Below are 8689 nucleotides of genomic sequence, written 5' to 3'. Positions count from 1 at the left end.
AACGCTGCCACACCGCTAACTCCCCGTGTCTTTCTCTGTCTGATGGTCGTGATTCGAGGGTGCCGCGTTCGTAGACTTACCGGTGGAGGAGTAGCATTCGTATTGGGCGCAGTGTCAGCGGCGTTCAATCCTGGGCTCGGGCGGCGGCAACTTTCGTCTCGTTTTGGACTGCGATTCACCAGTCAAGAGGGTCTTGAGAGGGTCTTTTTTTTTTTTAGCATACGTTGAAGAAATCCAGTGTTTTGTTTCTATTTGATTTTTTTTTTCTATGCTTACGTGTTAACTTTTCATTGGAAGGCAAAAAATGCCTAGTTTCTATGATAATCGAATTGAAGTTATTCCCTCATTGATATTACTAATGCCTAGCTGAGTGTGATATGAGAGCATTTGCATTTGCTTATATATCTTCTCTTTCTATGTAAAATTTAACTAATCCTCCCTAAAACTACCCACAGCCAATTACATATCCCTACACTAAAATTAAAACAAGTTACAGTACCAACCTAAATTTAGAGAGCAACTATAGTTTAGCTAAAAAAAATATTTATTCATTCTCATCTCTCTCTCTCTCTCTCTCTCTCTCTCTCTCTCTCTCCAACATGAGTAGAGCGGCGCATGCAAGCATGGCAGGATGAGTTTCTTGGCTTTGCACGGCGATTCAGGCTATCGGTGAGTAGGGCGGCATCAAGACGGTGGGCCGGTGGCTAGTGTCGAGTTAGTTTGGAGCTTTAGCAACAAGCCATAGTGTATATGCTAAGGATGGATGAAGCTTTAATGGTGATCTTCATTGATGAACAACAAGCTTCAAACGAGCGGTGAGATGTAAAGAAAGATTAATAGGAAGGAAAGCACATGACTTCACACGACGGTCCGAGTGGTGGCTGCAAGCACTCATTTCTTTGTTATGCAACATGAGCATAGTGTTCAATTTGAGATAAAGAGAGAATAATAAATATTTAAATTATCTAAGAAAATAATAAATACTCAAATGTATAATGCATTTAGAATGTCTTTAGATAATTTTTTTTTTTTTTAAAAGACTTTTGGCTAAAATTTAAATAGAGCTCTACATAATAAAATGCAAATGCTCTAACCAACCTTTTCGCAGCGGTCAGCTTCCTCTTTATGGTTTGAACGTTTTTTCTTAAAAAAAAAAAAGGGAAACTTCACAAAAGGGTACTGAATTATCACGCGTTTAGACGGAAGAACACTAAACTTCAAAAACTGTCGAACCTGGGTATTCAATTATCCTAAACCCTCACTTTAGGATATTCCGTCTGGTTTAAGTGTTAAAACCAGATAGAATTGCAATCACGTGACATACACGTGAATTTTTCATCCTTTTCTACCATTTTACCCCCAACCTAAATGCTATGTTTTGCATATATCATTTGTCCATATCCTCATTCCTCACTACTCCTTCTTCCCTCCTAAGCCCAACACTTCCTCTGGTTCTAGCGTAGCTACATACTGCCCACCATCGTGAAAAATTTCAAGTTTTTTTTTTTCGGACCCATATTCGGTTCATCAAGAAGACCCAGCTGCGCAGTCAAGCGACAGTGCTGAAATGGAGCAAATGTCCGACAGTGAATCGAGCGAGTCAAGAGCTAACAGTTCACTGTGCAAATGTGGATTGAAATCATCGTCATGGACATCCTTCACCCTAAGTAATTTTGGTAGGAGGTTTTTTTCTTGTATAAATTACAAGGTAAGAAGTATTTAGGTTGTTTCCCCTACTTTTGAAGTATTTTTGTAATTTCCCCTAATTTGGGGTTTAGGGTTCTATCTCTTTTTTTCCAATTATGCAGCAACCAGAAGTGAAATGTGATTATTTCGTATGGCATGATCCTGAAATGTACGTGTACGGGCAACAAGTTCTGTCAAGGTTGAGGAAGTGGCATGACAACTTGAAGGTTGAACGGGAACAAAGATCTCGGTTGAAGTTGATAAATATAAGACTGAAGCTGAGAGATGTAAGATTAAAGCTGAGAGAAGCAAGAATGAAGTAGATAAATGCAGGAATGAAGTTGAGAAATACAAGTCCAAAGTAGATAAACAGAAGAAGAAGATTTGGGCAATGGAGAGGAAGTACCAATTTGCATTGCTTTGTTCATGGATGATATTTATGTTGTAACATTGGTTTAATAGAGATTGGCCTACATCAAGGATGATGTTGCATTTAGCATTAAGAAATTGTGATGTAGATGTTGTAGGAATTGCTCATTTTGGGTTAACTTTGAAATGTTCCAAAACTTGTTGTATGAATTTTGTAATGGTATAATCCATGTGCAAATTTGTAATGTGTAATCCACGTGCAATGTTGCTGCCAAACAGGAACCATGAAATGTTGGTACCATGTCATTTGTAACTCATGCTGCCTGTTTTGGCATGGTACCAACATAAGTATCAATGCACAAATAGCATACAAATATGATTGACCACATAATGCACAATTGTCCTTTCATACAAAAATATCTACCAATGCACAAATGGCATTCCAAAAACTATCCTCCTGCACAAATGCACAAATGAACCAATGCAGAAAACAACAAAATGGCCTTCCAAAAACTACGATAACATAACTATCAAATTACAACCCTATTCATGACCTTTTAAAAAAAATTACATAAGTCAAACTACAATAACATAACCATCAAATTACACCCATGTTCATGACCTTCCAAAAAAATTACATAAGTCAAACTACAATAACATAACCATCAAATTACACCCCTGTTCATGACCTTCCAAAAAAATTACACAAGTCAAACTAGAATAACATAACCATCAAATTACACCCCTGTTCATGACCTTCCAAAAAATTACATAAGTCAAACTGCAATACCATAGCCATCAATTACACCCATTTTCATGACCATCCAAAAAAATATCATAAGTTAAACTACAATACTAACCATCATAACCATGATGTTCATGACCTTCCAAAAAATTTAACCCCAAATTACATAACCATAATAACCATCATAACCAACAAACAACACACATCAGACTTGCCAAATCTTCTTCTTCCCCTTGTCATGTTTTCTTGCAACGATCTTACCCTTGTTCATCTCTACAACTCCTTCAAAACCAGATGGCGGAATGTCAGTAGATGTTGTTTTCAATTTGCTAATATCAAAATCAGGAGGGACAACTCTAAAAGTGATGCCACCTTTTGGAGGATCCCATGAGCATGCAGGTCCACTCCCAGAAATTTTGGGTGGTCCAACGAGATCCTCAGTGAGATCAACTACAAGCTTGCCTCTGCTGTTTGGGTTGTTAGCTTGTGTAGCACCAAATCTCAATCTTGCAGATGCTCTTATCCTAGTGGCAAAACCCAGAGTGCCCTGCTTCCTACTTTGACCCCTATGCTGTGAGAATGAAGTGATCAAACCCTCTCCTCTTGTCCTCTTTTGACCCCTACTAGTTGTTGGATTACCAAAAGATGAAGCACTCTGTATGGTGCAGTTGGATGATCCACAAGTGGGGCATTGGAGGTTGGTGCAGTAGAATGGACCACATGTGGGGCACTGGAGGAGCCACCCAACTATAAAAACAAATGAACAATATGGCAAACAAAATAAGATTAAATAATATCTAATTACATAAACAAGAGGTACGTAAAAGTATGCAACCAAATGAACAACTTACCCTATCAAGATTGCAGTCAATATCTCCTACATGTTCTCTGTAGAAAGATCTTCTACGTTCTTGTATTTCATCATGCCTCTTCCTCACAGTGCATGTTCGTGTATTGTGACCATATTTCTTGCACTTCCCACACTGATTCTTGGTCCCACCCCTTCTCACTGTGTATGGATTTGATGTCTCCTCTTGTCCTCTATTTCTCACTTTTTTTTGTCTCCATATGGTTGCCCTTGACTTAGGTGGTTCAATTTTGGGTTGATCTGTCCTCACCCATTGCTCTTCACTTGATACAAGGTAAATGATGGATGCGTACGCCTTTAAGTACATCTCCTTGTCAAAGTATTGAGACAAGTAGTCCTCTAGGTTGCCTCCACCAAGCCATATTGATGAGATGGCATGTGCACATGGGATACCAGTTATATCCCACTTTCTACACCCACACATCTTCGATGGTAAGTTGACCACAAACTTTCTACCCTTGCAATCAACCTCAAATAACCCATCATATGATGGCGAACAATGACCGGCCTCATCTTCCTCCATCTCCAACTTCTCCTTTATTTTGGGCCCCACATTCCCCTCCATTGCATTAATGAGATCTTTTTTTTTTTTTTTTTTTTGGGTATCTTCTCATTAAACTGCCCTTAATTCCTTCCAACTTTGTCAAGATGGTATTGTCCCAGTCCCAGTACTTGGTGATCCATGAATTGAAGCATTCAACCAAATTGTTATGTAGGAGGTCACATTTTGCATGTGTGTTGAACCATCCCCCACACCAAGTTTTAGGGTCAACCTTTGCAAGGTACTTGTGTGATTTGGCATTAATGCCTTTAATCTCCTCCATTACAGCATGGAATTCATTATGTGTGTATGCTGAAGCAGCTCTCCACAGCATGTCCTTCAGTAGCAACCCCCGATGACCTTCGTTTATGAAATTGGCATACAAGTGGCGCACACAAATACGATGCTCAGCATTAGGACACACATCCTGAAGGCTTGGTACGAGGCCCTGTACATATTAAAACCAAATACACAGTCATTGAAATATCATATAAAATTATATACAAAAAACAATGGTGATGAGATTACCTTTTGTCTATCTGAAATGAAGGTCCATCCATGTGGACTACGGCCAAGATCTCCTAATAATGCCTCGAGAAACCAAGTCCAGCTATCCTTGATCTTTGCCTCTACCACCGCTATAGAAATTGGATACATGTTATTATTGGCATCCTTTCCGATAGCTGTCATTAATTGCCCCTTGTAAACCCCCTTCAAGAAGCAAGCATCAAAACCTATCACAGGCCTACATCCATCATTGAATCCTTTTTTCATGACTGCGAGGGATACATACATCCTTTGGAATCTACAAGACACTTCAGGCATAGGTCTCTCAACCATCAGAATGACACAACTCCTAACGTTTGTGCTTCTTATCATTGCACAATAATCCCATAGACGATAGTATTGCTCCCCTAACTTCCCAAATATGGATTCTTGTGCCTTCTTCCTTGCCTTATACAAAGAACTATCGTGGACATCAACATTCCACTTCTTCTTCACCTTTTTCTTGAGGACATCTATAGGCATATTCAATTGATTCCTAAAACTATCTATGCACCACTCGGCTATCCAGTTTGAAGTGATCAAGTGATTCTTGTATCTCCTGGCACATGTATGTTTGGGCTTAATTGAAATCAGCATGAATGTCGTCTCATCCTTCAACTGCCTTCCATAAACTCTGTATTTACATTTCTTGTCTGCACAAATTGCAATAAGTTTCTTCCTTGAATTCTTTTGGTAAGCCAAGTCCTTCCCCTTCAATACATTGGCTTGTTTAATGGCTTTTCTAAACTCATAGACATCATTAAAAGTGTTACCTAGCACCAAAGTAGGATTTAGCATATCTTCTGCACTAAATGACACCCTCTTTTGGACACAGACCCATTTTTTAGACTCAACCTCATCCACATCCTCTTCATCACTAGGAGTAGGAGAGACCAGTACATCACTTATGTTTCCTGAATCAACACCATCCTCACCCCTTTCATGACCATCTTCGACAGCCTCATGTTCAAACTCTTGATTTACTCCTCCTTCAGCTCTCCCCACCTCTAGATCTACACCATCTTCTTCTTCTACTCCAAACCCTTGATCTCCTCCTACTTCAACTTCTCCTCCTTCATCAGCATCTAATCCAACTCCTGTATGACCATCACCATCTAACTTAAAGGCATCGGTGTCATCACTTAGAACCTCATCCCAAAAACCATCAGTTCTGTATACATTCTATTGCTCACATTCCTCTTCCCCTTCCTTATCAACACCATCCTCTTCTCCTTCTAGATCTACATGTACATCAACTGCAACAAAAGCAACCAAGTATAGCTCTACAATTCCATGCCCAATGTAGTGCTCCAACATTTGAAGGACATCATGATCAAAAGACAGAAGCCGTAGCCCTTCATCTAAACTCTTGGTAGATATATTGTAATAAATTAGGTCACCGGAAACATACAATAAGTCTTAGCTACTATTTCTACCTCAATAAATGACACCTCGTCTCTGTCAATGGGTCAGGGTAATGTGCTACATCCCCACCTACATAGTTGGCCCTATGTTCTCTATTAAACCGACCACCATAATGCACCTCAAAGATTATCAATTCTGGATACATGATGTGTCCTAAAAAAGTAAAAATACAATGACAAGTTCTAGTGAGCAGACTTAAACAAACAAAAGCATACTTAAACAAACAAAATAAAGACATTGGGTCCACAAATAGCTTTATTCCTAATACAATACAACAATATTAAATAGTCCAAATGAGTAAAAAAAAACCAAATACAAACAATTTCCCGACAGTGACAAACTCAACAGGACCCACCCACTGACCAAAACAACCATATAAATTATCAACATTTTCTGCAACATAACCACAACAAATCCCAAACTAGATAATAACGACAACATGGGACCACACCCTTTCGGCAGCATCAAGAAGACCCAGACGTTGACAGTGGTCCCGAAACAGACTCAACCAAAATGGTCTCGAAACAAACTCAACCATACGACTGGAAAAGTATGAGAAAACACACGTAACACGTTGTATCGTGTTCGAAATATACAACATTTCAATAAAAACTAGAATCCCTAATTACATTTACAAAATAAAGGAATACCACACAAACTAGGGTTAAATAACTAAACTTCTACACTGAAAGTAACAAAATAGTTCATTACCTTTTTGTGAAGAAAACATTAATGTCTTGATCCTTGTGTGTATTGCCGAACCTCACTGCGGGGAACCAGCACTGTTAGGGTTCTTCTCGAAATATTATTGATCGGGGGGAGTTCGATTTTCACGAGAGTTCGAAAACGATTTGGGGAAAAATCTGATTTTAAAATGGGATTTAATATACAAAACGGTCGAATGATATATGCAAAACATAGTGTTTAGGTTGGGGGAGAAACGGGTAGAAAGGGATGAAAAATTCATGTGTATGTCACGTGATTGCAATTCCGTCTGGTTTTAACGCCTGAACCAGACGGAATACCCTAAAGTGAGGGTTTAGGATAATTGAATACCAGGGTTCCACAGTTTTTGAAGTTTAGTGTCCTTCCGTCAAAACGCCACTACAAGAAATTACTGCATTTATGTCCTTTTCAAAAAGACTACAAACAATGAAATAGGACCTTAAAAAGATGGGTGTCCTTTTTATGTAGTCATTTACAAAATGTAGTAAACCTTTAGTCTAGGAAAATTTTTGGAAGCCTTTTAGTTTAAAAGGTGGGCAACCCACGTCATTCCACCAATAAGGTCGTGAATGGTCTTCAAGTCCTTTGAAAAAGGACACAAATTAAAACTACCTTTTGCAGGGACAGAAATATAGCAACTGCTGGCTGGTTTAAAACATGGGCAACACACTTCTTAATTATTGGGTCATTGATATCCTGGCCTGCTTCACATCATTCTAAAAGTCCTAAGACCACGTCTCATTCCTGCTTCATTTTATATACTACACGACTTGAACTGTCTAGAGCACGTCATTTTTGCAAGGACGTGAATTGTGCCCAATATTTGACGCTAGCTACAAAAGGTAGCTTAAATAAAAGATTTCATCTGGTTATAAAACTGTACGTGTTCTTTGACTTTTGTAAAAGACTTAATTTTGCTCCATGTTATATATTTTATTTCAAAAATTGAAATTTAGAATCAATTTAAATGTTACCTAAATCTGAGAACCTGATAGATATATATAGGGGAAATTACACTTTACCCTACTTTATGTATCCACCTATTGGCAATTTGACGCCCAATGTTTAATTTTTGGTCGATGACCCCCCTGACGTTTACCACTTGTTCCACGTTGGACCTTCTGTCCACTTAGTCTGTCTAAAGAGACGGAAATGAGGTCACGTGCGTTGCACCTGACCTCTTAAAGAACAAAGTTCCAAAAATACCCCAATCAAAACGGTGAGTTTGGCCACATAATTCCAAATATCCAAAACACACCGTTTCATTTAATATATATACAGAACCTTCTTCTCCATCGCCTGGCTTCGCAAGCTCCTCAATGTGTTGGAACAAAGGCCGATCGGAGATGGGCAGGTCCGGCTAGCCAAAAAGGCCTTGAATTCTCTGATATTAATGCTTGAGGACAAAGAGGGTAGCACCCATAAGATAGCGGAGCGAACCTGGTCGTTCAGTCGGCGAGGTGCGCCGTCGAACAAAGACCAATCCACCTCTGGGAATTTTCGGTCCTTGTCATGGACCATGTCGAAGGGGTGGTCGGCGGCACGCTTTGCAAAGGCATATTTCTGATATATCCCTTTTGCTCATAATTTTCAACCAGGCCTATAAATATCCCAAGACAGTGCACGCTTTACATGCATAACACTGTGCATGTATGGAACAAGAGATGAAGCCAAACTTGGACACGTCGTTGGAGCTAGTGGCCTGGAGATAAGATGTTCATCTGAAGTGTGACACGTTGCTGGAGCAAGTGGAGTGTCAACAGTTTGAGAAGATCAAGCTTCT

The sequence above is a fragment of the Alnus glutinosa genome, chromosome 1 (genome assembly GCF_958979055.1).
Source record: "Alnus glutinosa chromosome 1, dhAlnGlut1.1, whole genome shotgun sequence".
Classification (NCBI taxonomy): Eukaryota; Viridiplantae; Streptophyta; class Magnoliopsida; order Fagales; family Betulaceae; genus Alnus; species Alnus glutinosa.
This window is presented reverse-complemented; position numbering follows the sequence as displayed.